The 13,500-nt window shown below is 47.1% G+C and overlaps 2 protein-coding genes across 3 annotated transcripts in view; both read left to right on the top strand.

Moving 5' to 3' along the window:
* Nucleotides 1-650, top strand: part of CGNL1 (cingulin like 1) — a 156,552-nt gene extending 155,902 nt beyond the window's left edge. The window contains exon 20 of the mRNA XM_030878805.3: nt 449-650. The gene's annotated coding sequence lies outside the window, so the exon portion shown is untranslated. The remainder of the gene's footprint in view (nt 1-448) is intronic.
* A 766-nt stretch (nt 651-1,416) lies between these two features.
* The window catches only part of MYZAP (myocardial zonula adherens protein), a 139,298-nt gene continuing 127,214 nt past the window's right edge, over nt 1,417-13,500 (top strand). Inside the window, exons 1-2 of one of the 2 annotated variants that reach the window (XM_060294212.2) lie at nt 1,417-1,511; nt 4,492-4,557. The gene's annotated coding sequence lies outside the window, so the exon portion shown is untranslated. Of the gene's footprint in view, nt 1,512-4,431; nt 4,558-13,500 lie in introns of those variants that run through there. The other variant, XM_060294210.2, reaches the window with a different exon arrangement.

Genomic DNA, 13,500 nt, shown 5'->3' with positions numbered 1-13,500 from the left:
TGACTAAACAGAGCATCTCAAATGTAGATGAGATTTTCTAATTTTAATAAGTCCTCAAAGTCTTTGCATAAATTGTTTGCTTTTTTTTTTTTAAAAGAAAGGTCCGGATTTTTGGGGTGTAATTTTATCATTTGTAAGTAAAAGACACCCTTTTGGTCCTAGTTGCTTTTGAAACTGTATTTAAGCCTCTTTGGCCCCTGGGCCAGGGTCTTTGTGGTGAGCATAAGAGATCCTGAGAGGTTACCTGTCCCCTGCACCTGTGGGAGGGAAAGTGACTCAGGAGCTCAGAGCCAAAGGGAAAAAGTCCTTCCAGGCCCGCAGCTAGCTCCTTCCCCCACATTCTCGACACTCTTCCTTCTTTGAACTTGTGGATGGTTTCAGCGATCCTGTCTTTGTAGGAAGATAGTATCAGTCAGAAAGTTTTCTGTTCTAAACTTTCAAATGACAGGAGAAAATGACTCGACAGCAAGTTCCTATCGGCAGCTGAACAGCCTCAAATCCAGCAATTCCGGGCTTTGTGGAGGGATCAGCAGGACTTGGTCCTGCTCTCAGACCTGCACTGAAAGTCATTGTGGATGTTCACCTGTATGACCTGAGACCCAGCCTGTCTCCATCTGCAGAGCAAGATATGAGTGTGTGCCCCGTGCCGGGTTTGGTGAAGCTGGAAAGGGTGCGGTGCCCTTCCAAGAGACATTCAACAGTGACACCTATTCTGTGGCGGGAGCTCTGCAAGTTTCCTACTGTGAGGAATCTCACTTGGTCTCACAACAGTTGTCAACAACACCCCGGGGATGGGGCACGTGATTCCAGAGATCTTCTGGGTAAACAAAATTAAACAGTTTTATAAGAAAGGCAGAAATGTTGGCAGGTAAGGAATCTGAGGCTTGGGGAGGCTGGGCATTTTCCCATAGGTCACATGTGGAGTAAGTAGCCAGCCCAAGAGCCTAACCTGCCAGCACGGGCCAGGTGCTGTTGCAGATACAAGGTTTAAGGCCCTGTCTAGGACCTTTATAAGCTTACAGTGTGATTACAAAAGTGATTATCAAGCTAAATTAGATACAAATATTAAGTCCTTCGTATATTTGTGGCACATCAAATTTCTCTGCCCTTGGGCTTTGCTAGCCCTCTGTCTATAGCCAGTGCCACTGGTTTCCCCTGGTTTTCCACGTACAATTCAATAGCTAAGTGTGTTGAGCACTTACTGCTGTATATTGGGCATTGTTGTAAACCCTCACTTGTATCTACTCACTTGATTCCTCTGACCACCCCCTGAGCAGGTGCTCGTGACAGAGGCAGAGGGAGTTACTAACCTTCCCCAGGGCACATGGCAGCCCATGGAAGAGCCAGGACTGGAGTCTGGGTCTGCGTCTGGAGTTCACACTCGGAGCTGAGGAGCTCTGCTGCCTCCCGCCACACGCACTGCCCCGGAGGACGACGGTCTTCCATTCGATCCTGTGTCAGGGCCTCCCAAGTCCTCCTGGTTCTTCGTCCTTCAGCTCTCCCCTTCGTTTGTGAGTGTCTGTGCAACCCAACAGCCTGCTGCTTGCCTCCACTCTGAGAGCTTAATCAAAGGCACAGAGAAATCAAAGTTAACTTCTGAAGCCACAGACTTGAACTGCAAGGAGGTGCTGAGAGTTGCCAAGGTTTAGAAGGTATTGGGCATGGTCATACTGTGCTAGCTGAGACTATGAGGGAATGGAAGCTGAATAACCAGAGGAAGCAGGGCAATAAAGAGAAGGGAAACTGAAAAGAGAAGCAGAGACACTGATAGAAAGAGTGGTTGAGTTTTAGAGCTTTCTTGTCTTCTGACAACTCTCAGTTGATCCATGGGTATCCTTTGAAATGTTTTCTTGAGTTAACTTGAGTAGATCTCTAGTCTTTTCCAGCATATAGGTATTTTGGGGGCCATATTATGAATTACTTTCAATGCTAGGGCAACACGTTTTTAATTCTCTAGGCCAGGGGTACCTAGTAACTATTTCTGAGATGGAGAATGGTGTCATTAGAAGTGTGTTAAATGAAGATTAATCTAGAAGGAGTACGTAGGAGAGATGGAGAACCGTCTGCTACTGTGATCTTTGGGTCTCTCGTTTTGCCATTGATGCCGCCTTGGTGCTGTGCTAACCTGACTTATCTGGGCCTGATCTCGTGGGGTGATCTTCGGGCCACCCCACCATCTCCCTGTGTGGAAGGTGGACTTGGGCAACATCAGCAAGTCCCTGGGTTTGGGTGAGTCTCAGGGAACATTTACCTTACCAACCCCCAGGAGACTTTGGGATGAGAACCTTCTAGAATGGTATGTAACCATAATAATCTTCTTGTGTAATGCACCTTTCATATTAGTCTTACACTCAAAACTGCACTTGCACCCTGAAATCAGTAAGTTGTCCTCACTGGGACACCATTGACTGTGGTCACTAATAAAAGCCCTCACCCCAGAGTAGCTCGTTCAAGAGTAGGGGGTGGTCGGGCTGCAGTCTGGAGACCCTGGACAGCGGTGGGCTGCCTTGTGGAGGTGGCACGTGTTTCTGCTAAGCTGGGTGGGCCTGGGCTCTAGAGCCCTGCCAGTGGGCAGGGTCCAACCTTTGTGCAGGGAGGGAGAAGTTCTGCGGGGCAGAGCCAGCTTCAGGCCTGAGAGCTGTGTGCAGGTCATCTTGAAGGAAGGGGACCCCTCTGCCCAGCCAAGGCCCAGGAGTGGAAGGACTCAGCTGTGAAAGCTGGCTCCCCGCCTCCTTAACTTGGGGTGTCAGTTAGGGTGGGGTTATGTATGCCGGATGGGAGAGGTGATAGGTACCTGCCTCGCCATCCACGTACCAGACGGAGGGCATTCCTTCTGAGCCCCACCCAGGGACTGCACGAAGACCAATAGGTTTTGCCCTGTGGATGGACCTTATCTGGGGGCAGTGGGAAAGATCCCTCAGCAGGGGAGCAGCTGCACTTGGGCAGACTCCTGTGCGCTAGGGATCTTTATCTGATTTCATCTGCATCCTGCGAGGTAGGTAGTGTTACCCCCTTTCACACGTTAGGGAACAGGTACAGAACGAGCCGTCATCTGTCTTAAGTCACCAGCTAGTGAACAGTGGGGCTGGGATGAAGTCCCCTGTCTGCTGCTCTTACAGTCAGTTTCCCCATACCTTGGCCCTTCTCCCTTGCTGCCCCTCTAGAACAGCTCCCACTGACCCCCTCAGCTGAGGACAGTTAGGCTCAAGGGCTGGGAGGGTCGTCGGCGGTCACGGGGCCTGGCCTCTGGGTCACAAGTTTGCACTTGGACTCTGAGCCCTGCCAGGAGGGACGGCAGCCAGCCCGCCTGCTCCTCTCTGCAAGCCCCCTCCCGCTGGCTGCAGGCCGCCAGCCTAGCTAACCTTGTTCCAACTGCCTCTGGCCTCTGGCCCTTCCAGGACAGGCTTGTTTCCTGGAAGGGACTCGGAGAGTAAGATAAACCAGGTGTCTCTAGTTAAATGCCCTCCTGCCTTTGAAAGGGCCAGGCTGGTAAGCCTTCCAGTCCAGCTCCTTGATTTGCCTGGTCCATCTCTGGGATTGGCCGCCTTGCCTTTCATCAGGTGCCAGTCGTTCCCGGCCTGTCACTGGGAGTGAGTATGGCGTTCTTTGGAGACGGGCACAGTGCTCCCTACAGAGCTAGACAAGGAAACAGTATCTGAAAAAGATGGGTGATGGGGTCCCTCCGGGGCTCCTGGCACCTCCAGAAGGAGACAGTCCGTGTCCCTGTCCACTCTCTCTGGGCAGATGTATCCTGGCGTTTAGATAACGAAGAACTAGAACTAGATAACAAACTAGAACTAGAACTAGATAACAAAGAACTAGAACAGAACAGGCCTCCCCTCGACTTGCCTGCCGGCTTCTCCTGTGACCCAGGTATTGTTCCTGATTCACACATGGCTTCCTAAACCAGCTTCATTTTCTGAAACAATTCACTCTACTACCACCTCCCCTTCATGGAAATTAAAAACAAAATTTTTTTTTGGTCTGTGTCATTGCTGCTGGATTCTAAAATCCTTCCAGTCTAGGCCCCATGGAAAGGTTAGGTGTGCCCAGTATAACCAGGTTAGTCCACCCCTGTGATGGGCAGAGGCGTGCAGGCAGGAAGCATCGAGCTCTCCCTCCTGGTAATCACATGGTCAGCACGTCAGAGGACTGCCACTGTATGTCCAGAGCTGCTTCCCAGATGTTAAGAGGCCAGGTGTGGAGTTAGTCCCTGTGACTTTGCTACCAACCTCAGCAACAAAGATATTTAGGGAGCATCAAATATGGGGAGGCCAGAAATTGGCAAGGTAATGCAGCATGGCACTGGGTCTTAGAATTTCCATGTGAAGACTTCTGGTTCATTTTGTTGAGAAATTTGTGTTCCCACCACCAAGAATTAATAGTGGTTCATATTTGGTCATATCTGCTTCACATTTTTAAATAAGAGAAAGAAAAGTTTCCCCCTTTGTCTCTCCTTCCCTGCCTCATTCCCTTTTCTCCTTCCCAAAGGCAACCACTGTTCAGAGGATCCGCCGGTTTGTTGCATTAGCATCTGGGATAAATGAATGACTGGAGGTGAGACTATAAGAGAATTGTTTTAAATGCTCTATGGGAAGTCAGGACCTTAATTGCTGCACTGGGGAGGGATGAGACCCCACAAGGGGGACATGATTGCCTAATGGTTTGAAGACTAAGCTGTTTCTAAAGGTGAACCCAGACAGAGGCAGAGCCGTGGCTTGGCTGGGTTGGGATGTCCAGGCTTGGGTGCCCTGAGCTTACCTTCCCTCCACGGTGGAGAAGAGACCTTATGCTGCCACAGAGATATTCTTTCCCCTTCCTTACCCAGCATACTGCTGCCTTTTGTCCCTCAAATATGCTGAACAAATATTGAATAGTATTGATCTGAGGGAACACCTAGTTCTTTGCCTGTTTGGGAAGGGGCATTTTGAGTTGCCTGTGGTGCTCGCATATCTAACTCCAGGCTCACAAAGACCAGAGTCTCACTGGCTTCCTCCCTTGGAGAACAAAGAGCACAGCATCCTCCATCGTCTCTGGGAACGCCCAGCTCTGGCCTGGAATTGCCGTTGTTCCATGGCTGCTGCCTTTATGGGCCCTTGTGCTTGCAACCTGGATGGTCACATGGGTGAGGAGGGATGCTATGCACCTCATTCAGGGCCAGCTGGGTGCTAGTGGCCATGTTTGTTTAGCCATGTTCTATTTGGACCCTTGATGATCAAAATGTGAACATCATTTGGTAAACTTTCCTTTTTTTTTTTTTCTTCTTTTTGGATTTTATTTTAAAAGAGTTCAGTGACATGGATCTTATTTCATGAGATGCAGTAAGGTACAAGTCATGGAAGTTTTGAAGTTTGGGTAAACTTTCCTTTTACCTTCAACATTCCAGGAGCTGGAATCCTTACACACCAGGAGTAGCTCTTTGAACGTTTGTCAATAGAGGCGTGCCTTATGGTGTTTGTTCTTCCTTATGTATACATTTCCTAGCCAGAAGTGTCTAAAAATAGGATCATACCTCAGTTTGCCAAGAGGCCTCACCCATGCTCCTGCTTGGCAGGTAGAGGGATTGAAAGATGTCCCTTCTTTCTTTACATATTTATTTTTCCATATAAAATAGAGTAACCGTATTAACAAAAAATTGGAAAATAACCCCGCCAGCCTAATGCAGCCATCCTGAGCATTTTAGCACATTTCCTTCCAGTCTTTTTCCAATGCATTTTTTTTATACTTTAAAAAAAATTTTATTCTATTTATTTTTGGCTGCATTGGGTCTTCATTGCTACGTGCGGGCTTTCTCTAGTTGCGGTGAGCAGGGGCTACTCTTCATTGCGATGCGTGGGCTTCTCATTGCGGTGGCTTCTCTTGTTTTGGAGCACGGGCTCTAGGCACGCAGGCTTCAGTAGTTGTGGCACGTGGGCTCAGTAGTTGTGGTTCAAGGGCTCTAGAGCACAGGCTCAGTAGTTGTGGCGCACGGGCTTAGTTGCTCCGTGGCATGTGAGATCTTCCCAGACCAGGGCCCGAACCCGTGTCCCCTGCATTAGCAGGAGGATTCTTAACCACTGCGCCAACAGGGAAGCCCCCTATGCATTTTTTGTTTTGAACATTAGGGTACGTGTATCTTCTTTTTTTAAAAATATATGTATATTTATTTATTTGGTTGCACCAGCTCTTAGTTGCAGCAGGCAGCCTCCTTAGTTGCGGCACGTGTGCTCCTTAGTTGCAGCCAGTGGGCTCCTTAGTTGCGGCAGGTGGGCTCCTTAGTTGTGGCATGTGCACTCTTAGTTGCGGCATGTGGGATCTACTTCCCTGACCAGGGATCGAACCCGGGCTCCCTGCATTGGGAGCACGAAGTTTTACCCACTAGACCACCAGGGAAGTCCCTCCTATGCTTTTGTTTAAGCATAACTATACCCACAGTATTGATGTGAGTTTATATATGCTTTGCTGTCACTTAACATTAGAATAAGCATTTTTTCTGATAATAGATAACCTTTATCTCTTTAAAAGTGCTGCATAACGACGAATTGCATGAATCGCATCAGTTAATTACCATCCCTATATTATTGAATGTCTAGGTTTCTAAATTTTGCCTTCCCACAGTGAATATTTTCTGTCTGTAGTTTTTTCCGTATTCAAATTATTTGCTTTGGCTAGATAACCAGAACTGGAATTACTGGGGTATCAAGTGAAAAAGAAATCTTTATGTCTCTATAAATGTTGCCAAAGTGCTTTTCAGAAGGGTTTACCAATTTGCATAGACCAACAATATACAGATGTGGCCGTCCCTCCGGGTCCCCCACCCCTCACTTTTGCTAATTAACATCTCTAAGTAATAGAATAACTTCTTTCATCAGGTTAGTCTCCTTTTCTGTTGTCAATGGGTTTATTTTATAAGATGTCCTTCTGTGACTTGTCTCTTCTTATCCTTTTAGTTGTTATCTATTAATTGTTTTTTAAGTGGCAGATGATAAAAATGAAAACAGTATAATAGAGTAAAACCGTGAAAAATAAGTAAAAAATAAGTAAAACAGTAAAAAATAAGTCCTCCATCCTTAACCCCAATCTCTCCACTCTCTACCCAGAGGCAAACACTCCTTCTTGTTTGTTTTATTTCTTTCAAGTCAGCTTTTCAGTGTTTCATCCAGAATTTATGTGTGTCCCACTGGACAGTCACAGAAAATTCAATGAAAACCACTTGAGGGTGTTTATAAAAGGCGATGAGGAGAGTGTGAGCCCCGGGAACACCCCTGCCCCAGGCTGACTCTTTCCCCCCAGTAAAGGAGACCTGCCTCTGGACTGCTCACCCAAGGGTTACATCCAGGATGTGGGACTCATGGGTCAGTGAGGTGATCCTGAAAGAAGGCTGCCCACCAAGTTGGGGGTTTTTTCAGTGACTCTAGTGTCAGATACATGAGGGAGCTTCAACGTAAGAGGCCAAGGTCTGTCTGAAGAGGCCTAGGCATTCCAGAGGGAGCCAGGCACCCGAATCCCTATGCCTGCACACTCCTAGGACTTTACATGCTCAAGCCCCAGGCCGCGGCTGTGTCAGCCCCAGACTACTGCGTGGACTGTCCTTTCCCATTTGCCCACTGAGGCCTCACTATCTCTTCTTCTCTATTTTGGCGATCATCCTCTGCCTCTTACACATTTTCCTCTGAGGATCCTGATTCCTTACTCTCTGACTGCCCCCCGGCTTTCAGGTCCTCTTCCAAGGGCACTCTCTGCCCCAGCTCGTGTCAGGCCCACTGGGTGTCTCTCCTCTAGCAGGTCCACATGGTCAAAACCGTAAATATAGGAACTTATTGGGGAGGGCAGCGAGGATGGGGACCATTGGGCAAGTGGCCCAGGAGGAGAGAAATTACAGGGTCAACACCATCTTCCTAAGATGGCAACAGGAGATTTGAACCAAAGGCTCAGGGTCTGCTGGAGGCTGCGTTCCCAATCAGGTATTAGTGGTGGCTGCTGCAGTGTAGTTTTCTCAGGGCTCCTGGGTTCTCAGGTGGGCTTCTTAAGGGGCTAAGAGGCTGATGGGATGGAAGGCTTCACGGGGCTACCTGCTGTGAGTCCCAGCATGACCACCGTGGTGGCCAGCAGGGGGCCTTGGTGGCAACTTCTGGCTATGATGTGGTAGATTAGTGGGTGCTGGGTATCCAGGGCCCCGCCCACCAGTGGTGGAGTCCCAAAGAGGACTTTGGACAACAGCAATGTTTGTCTTCCCAGCCTCGCCCAGGTCACCTGGTCAACTGGGGCTCCACAGTTACCTTTATGTCGCAATGTTTGCATCGTACTGATTTGAATTCCAGCATTTCTTGTGAGCTACTGTTTCGTGAGGGGCCAAAGCTTTTCACTTGCACCTTTCAAAGAGCGTTTGCCGGGCTTCCCTGGTGGCGCAGTGGTTGAGAGTCCGCCTGCCGATGCAGGGGACACGGGTTCGTGCCCCAGTCTGGGAAGATCCCACATGCCGCGGAGTGGCTAGGCCTGTGAGCCATGGCCACTGAGCCTGCGCGTCCGGAGCCTGTGCTCTGCAACGGGAGAGGCTACAACAGTGAGAGGCCCGTGTACAGCAAAAAAAAAAAAAAAAAGCGTTTGCCGTACACCTACTGTGCACTGGTCAACGTTAAGATAAGTAGGGCTCAGTCCCTGGACTTAAAGGAATAAAAAATGTCCACTAAGCACTAAAAAGCAGTAGGGTCTAAAGCACTAAAAAAGAGGTATAGATGAAGTGTGTTGGTGGTTCATGATGGGACAGGTCCTTACTGGCTGGGCTAATTAAGGAAGGCTTCATGGAGGAGATGGCATCTGAGAGGGCGTTAAAAATGGGTGCAATATTTTAGGGCATTTTTTAATAAGATTTTAGTCTTACAGATGGACGTGTCTTTAGTGGAAAGAACAAAGTGAACACTTGGATGCAGGCAAGATTCAGAGAATCAGTCAGTTCATTAGAATCTAGGATAAATGAAGTGGAGGAGTGATTGGAGGTGAGGCTGGAAAAGAGGTCTGGGACCATATTTTTGGAGGACTTCAAATGCCATTCCCAGAAATAGGAAAGCAGTGGATGTTTATAATCAGATTTTGGACAGAGAACAGAGGAGTTGGGTTTTATGCCTCCTTGTCATTTCTGAGGAGGAGATGAATAATTTTTTTAAAGTGGCTGGTGAACCTTGTTCTTATAGAAGTTATGACACTTGATCATTAATAAGAAAAATTAGCTACTCCCATTGGAAAAAAATCTCTTTATTATCCGTTTCATGCGTCTCAGGGTGCAAATCACTACTTAGTCTAAGCCAGTGCTTCTCAAACTTAAGTGTGCATCAGAATCAACTGGAGGGGGGGCTTGTGAAAACACAGACTGCTGCCCTCACTCCCAGAATTTCCGGGACAGCCAAGAATTTGTTGCTGATGCTGCTGGTCCGGGGACCACACTGAGACCCTCCCGATTAAACTTCCTACCTGACCTTTCTCAATAGATCCACTGGGTGGCAGCAGAGAGCACCATGGTCCGCCCACTGGCCAAAGCTGGAGTCCTCAAGCCGGGGCTGCTCGGGGCTGCTTCCCTGAGCCATCGATGCAGGCCTTAGCTACTGAATAGCCACACAAAACAGCCACGACACCCAGCTGTCCAACACGCAAGGACGCCTTGTAGAAGGGAGTGCTTGGTGACTTGGATCTCGTTCCTTCTCCAGGGTGTCCCCACCCCAAACACTCTCCTCCAGGCCCTCAGATCTCTCTTCAGCTAGTCCCTCCCTGAGGAGTGGAGTGTATGTGATAACGTTCAAGGTTGCTTCCACAAAGCTTCTGAGGATGAGGTGACCTAGAGCTTGGAAAGGGAACCGTGGGGTCCAGAATGGAGGGGTTAGGCTGTGGCCGCGGGGTCCACCTGATGTCCTCAAATCAGGGACGCGCGGCCCGCTGTGTTGGCAGAGAACAGCCCTGACCCAGACACAAGGCTGGAGGTAGCCAGGTGCCGTCCTGGGTGAGACGCGTTCCGCAGCGCCTCCGGGTGTCTAATAAGTCTGCAGGTTTTTCGGTTAATCTGTGAATCACTGAGAAAGAATCCACCCTGTTCTGGTCAGAGGTGACAAATGAAGTGAACTGTAATCAACAAAGGGCAAAGAGTCAATTATGCCTTCTGCTAATGGCTCCTTAGTTTCCCTCTGAAGGTTTTCCTCTGGTTCTTTATAGTCTAGTCTGCTTACGATATTTATTCTCCTTTGTTTTATACTTGCTAGCTAGCTATTTTTATCCTGGTTAATATACTTATTATCAATAGCATTCCATAATGTGTTAAAGCATTATTCTAGTGTTTTTGAACATTTTTGAACATCTAATGTTTTGAACATCATGAATATCTTTTAAAATCACTATATATTTTTCTATCATGTATAGAAAATACATTTTACTTAATTCTTGTAGGCATTATTTTCTTTGGTATTTGGCATTATTTTCTTGGAGTGATATCCCCAAACAGGAATTATTGTGTCAAATGCCTTTTTCGCATGCAAGTTGAATTTTTATTAACTTTTTCATTTACGCAAATAATTTTTGCTCTTTATATTAAAATACAGATAGGTAAGTGATAATAATATGAATATGAATGAGAAGGATGGGGGGAGAAGGAAAGTCACCCTTGGTTTCACTATCTAGAAATAACTTAATATTTTTGTGTATATTTGCCTAGGCCTTTTCTCTATATACAGGTTTATTTTTATAAAGTGTGGAATCATACTTTTTGTACTGTTATATAACCTGCTAGAGATATCATAAATGTATACAAATCAGTAGTCTGTTGTAGGACATTTAAGTTGCTTCTTTTTTGTTTGTCATAGGTGATACTGCTATTAATTCATTAAACAAATATTCACTGAGCTCCCACATATGCCAGGTGTTTTGCTAGAAGCTGTGTCTACAGGGGTAAAATTGTCAGCAGAAGAAAGGATTGGTGGGGAAGAGACCCAGCTGAAAGGCTCCTGTCATCAGGCTGGGTTTTCTCCATTCTGTTTCCTCTCATGGCTGAGAGGGACTCAGCGCTGTGACAGCAGCCACTGGCTGGGTGCGGTTTTGTCTCTTCCATCAGCACCAGTGTTTCCTGGTTTCTCTTCCTGCCCACACACCTGCCAGGGTGGGGCCTCATGGAGTTGGCCTCCTTCCTTCCTGAAACAGCCAACCAAAGCCAGAGGGGTAGCCTGGGAGCTGGTCCCACACCTCTGATTCTGTTGTTCCTTCTATGCAGTATGTTCAATGATCATGAAAGTGACTAGACATATTCATTGTCAGTTATTAAAGAAAAATGACACTGGCTGCTTCACTGTGGAAAAGTCTCCCATGGAGGCTGCTCCATCCTGCTAGATCCCTACCCTTTCTTGCACGCTATTTGCTGATACATATTTGGTGTATTGGGAGGGAGGCTAAGACCTTTTTTTTTTTGCGGTACGCAGGCCTCTCACTGCTGTGGCCTCTCCCGTTGCGGAGCACAGGCTCCGGACGCGCAGGCTCAGCGGCCATGGCTCACGGGCCCAGCCGCTCCGCGGCATGTGGGATCCTCCCAGATCAGGGCACGAACCCGTGTCCCCTGCATCGGCAGGTGGACTCTCAACCACTGCGCCACCAGGGAAGCCCAAAAGACCTTTTTAAGTTTACATTTTCATCACCCCTAAAAGAAGCCCCATACCTACTAGTAGTCACTCCTCCTCGGCCCTGGCAACCACTAATGAGCTTCCTGTTTCTGTGGATCTGCCTATTTGGGACATGTTATATAAATGGAAGCATATAGTGTGTAGTGTTTTGTGTCTGATTCAGTTTAACATGATGGATTCAAGGTTCGTCCATGTGGTAGCATGTATCAGGACTCCATTCTTTTTTATGGCTGATACTATTCCATTGTGTGAATATACCGCATTTTGTTTGTACACTGGTCAGTTGACTGGCATTTGAGTTGTCTCTGTTTGGCTATTATGAGTAATGCTGCTTTGGACATTAGTGTATAGGTTTTGTTTGAACATATGTTTTCAATTCTCTTGGGTGGAATTCTCTCTAGGAGTGGAATTCCTGGGTCATAACGTATCTCTGTGTTTAACCTTTTGAGGAACTGTCAAGCTGTTTGCCAAAGAGGCTGTGTAATTTTACAATCACACCAGCCTTGGAGGAGGGTTTCATGCATTTTTCATTGCAGTGACCATGACAATCTCTAAAATCCAGGCAAGTGACAAGCCACCTGGCCCAGTGGCCCCCCAGCTCACAATGCCACGTGCAGGAAGTTTGCAACTTGGCTGTGATCCTCTTATCTTTCTGCAAGACAGGTTGACGTGCGTCCTAGGTCTTCATGTGTCACGATTGCATATGTTCTTTAGACAGTTGTCTCTCGTGACTCATATTTTCCCTTCTGGTACCTGACTTTTGTTGGTGTTGGTAACCTATGAGGCCAGTGACTTCAGTGCAGAGGCTCTATCACACTTTAACCTAGAATTCCATTGCTTTGGACCAATAATAACACTTTCTTCATACAGTCCTTTGTAATTAACAGAGCCCTTTCCTTCAGGGCCTTGGGCTCTACTTTCAAAGGTGTTGGCCTTATTAAAGCACAGTAATCCCTGCTAAGGTGTGTTAATGGCCAGCAAGATGTTGACCTTTCATCGGGGACTCACTGTGTCCTCCTGTTTGTCCAGTACAGATGAGTCCATAATGGTGAGAATAGAGTAGCTGTGGAGGCCCTTTCAAACCCGGCCCTGGAGGACTCCCCCTCTACACGTGGGTTATAACCTTCGCATTGCTGTAGGAAGATAGTGCCACGTTCAAGCCAAATTTTTCTAGATTTTTCCTCATACACGAAGATCCTTGATGAAAAAGCTAAGATTGGTGGCAGGATTTCAAGGAATTTTTCTTTCTGCTTCTGTTATTTGAATTTTCCAAAACATTGAACATGTAATAACTGAAAATTTTAAAGAAAGCAAAAGAGGGGTGTGAGGCCCAGGGTCTGGATGCCTCTGGAGTTGACAGTTCTTCCACAAGGACAGTTCCTATTTATGAGCACTCCTTCCTTCCTGTCCATAAGCTGGACCTCCATGGCTGAGAACATTCTCACAGCCATGGTTTCTTTAAAAGGAGAGCTTTTGCAGAAGACTTGTCAAATATTTTTTCGTTAACTATAAATTACATACAACTCTTTTCCCCCTAACAGCAGCACCAATGTACATGTTAATTCCCTCTGAAAATGGTCAGGCATGATTACTCCTCAGAAAGGCCATGTTTCTGTCTCTCTCACTCCCCAAAGTTTCTATATTCCCAAGTATTCTCAGTAGGAACTTTTCATTTTTTCAACTCACCCTGGATAAAAAAGATCGCAGATTCTATGGGTGAACCCCCTTCAAACAACTCCTATGACAGCTGTGTGTTTCCAAAGGCTGAGCAGTCTAGAATCCTAGTTCCTGAAGGCCCTGTGGGTAATCTAAAGGCTGGGTGTTCCTTGTTTCAATTCAAATTTATTTTCTAGCTTGAATGCAAATACAC

Source organism: Globicephala melas, chromosome 2 (assembly GCF_963455315.2).
Source record: "Globicephala melas chromosome 2, mGloMel1.2, whole genome shotgun sequence".
Taxonomy (NCBI): domain Eukaryota; kingdom Metazoa; phylum Chordata; class Mammalia; order Artiodactyla; family Delphinidae; genus Globicephala; species Globicephala melas.
The sequence above is the reverse complement of the archived record's forward strand: the minus strand, read 5'-3'. Positions and strand labels throughout refer to the sequence as shown.